We start from the raw sequence: 1,440 nt of genomic DNA, 5'->3' as shown, positions 1-1,440 counted from the left end.
GGGGCCCCTGCGGGCTGTCGGGAAACCCGCCGCCGCTCCTCCGCCGGAAACAAAGCTGAGAGCCCGGCCACCTTCCCAGAATGCACTGCAGGACCCTCTCCGCTGCGAGTCTCGGGGGAACGAAATTGACGAGGCAAGGGCTCCAGGGGCTTCCGGGTAAGAACTTCCGGTAGATTCCCGCGCGGCGGCGGGAAGGTTTGACTGCTGGGGGCGTGGAGCGCAGCGGGAGCTGGAGACTCCCAGTGCAGAGAGCGTAGAGAGGCTGGGGCCTGGTGTTCGTCTGCGTGTTGTTACTTGTTTGGAAGTCGTGGAGGAAGGAGAGCTGGAGAAGGCCGGAAAGAGGTAGGGAAGAAAATGAATGGCCCCCCGGGGCTTCCCATGAGAATTCCCCTGGGGATGCTGAGAGTTGACGATTTACACCTGGAGTAGAAACGTGTCTGGAGAGTTACAAAATAGGGCGCAGTTTGAGGGGGGGAAATAATTGTGCTTATTACTAGTTAAAATTATCCTTCATAAGTTATTCGCTGCTTTCCCCTTAGCTGTAGATTTCATGAGGGCGACTGTCTTCCACAAGCCTGATAGACACAGGCATGTATGCGCTTAATAAATATTTATTTTATGCCGAGTGACTGGGGATAAGTAATGTTTATAAGATTAAGAAGTAGTGCCCTGACCGTTTTGGCTCAGTGGATAGAGCGTCGGCCTGCGGACTCAAGGGTCCCGGGTTCGATTCCAGTCAAGGGCATGTACCTTGGATGCGGGCACATCCCCAGTTGGGGGTGTGCAGGAGGAGCTGATCGGTGTTTCTAACTCTCTCTCCCTCTCCCTTCCTCTCTGTAAAAAATCAATAAAATATATTTAAAAAAAAAGTAGTGGTAGCCCGGCCGGTGTGGCTCAGTGGTTGAGCATCAACCTATGAACCAGGAGGTCACGGATTCCGGTCAGGGCGCATGCCCGGGTTGTGGGCTTGATCCCCAGTAAGGGGCGTGCAGGAGGCAGCCAAGCCTTGGTTTTTTCGCGACATTGATGTTCCTATCTCCCCCTCTCCCTTCCTCTCTGAAATTATATATATATATTTAAAAATGTATAAATAAAATAGAAGCAAGGTTACCAGTCATTAAATGGGGTGGAATTTCACACCATTTCAGACAGCGTTTCCTGGCGGTTAGCCGAGGGAGAAGGACGTAAGTGTCTCCTGGCAGAGGCCCAGGGCGTGGAGACAACCCACGTACCCCCCCCCCAAAAATATTGCATTAGTAATAATCCCACCGGGAAAAGATGGATTATTTCCTATTGCAAAACTTTACTTAATTTAAGGAATTATATATACAACTTAGGAATCTTTCCCAGTTTTATTCTGACCAAATATCCAAGTTTTTTTTAACAACTGTATAAAGTTATTCAGGAAAAATAAGGATACCTAGTGTTAATCTCTACCAG

General features: G+C 49.6%; 1 protein-coding gene across 3 annotated transcripts in view; it reads left to right on the top strand.

The window, feature by feature from the left end:
- The first annotated feature begins 6 nt into the window (after window positions 1-6).
- Window positions 7-1,440, top strand: part of LOC102241592 (endogenous retrovirus group V member 1 Env polyprotein-like) — a 5,628-nt gene continuing 4,194 nt past the window's right edge. For 2 of the 3 annotated variants that reach the window (XM_005858905.2, XM_005858908.2), the window contains exon 1: window positions 7-342. The gene's annotated coding sequence lies outside the window, so the exon portion shown is untranslated. The remainder of the gene's footprint in view (window positions 343-1,440) is intronic. The other variant, XM_014533740.1, reaches the window with a different exon arrangement.

The sequence above is a fragment of the Myotis brandtii genome, unplaced genomic scaffold (genome assembly GCF_000412655.1).
Source record: "Myotis brandtii unplaced genomic scaffold, ASM41265v1 scaffold1229, whole genome shotgun sequence".
Taxonomy (NCBI): domain Eukaryota; kingdom Metazoa; phylum Chordata; class Mammalia; order Chiroptera; family Vespertilionidae; genus Myotis; species Myotis brandtii.
Note: the sequence above shows the minus strand (reverse complement) of the source record. Positions and strands in the feature narration are given on the sequence as shown.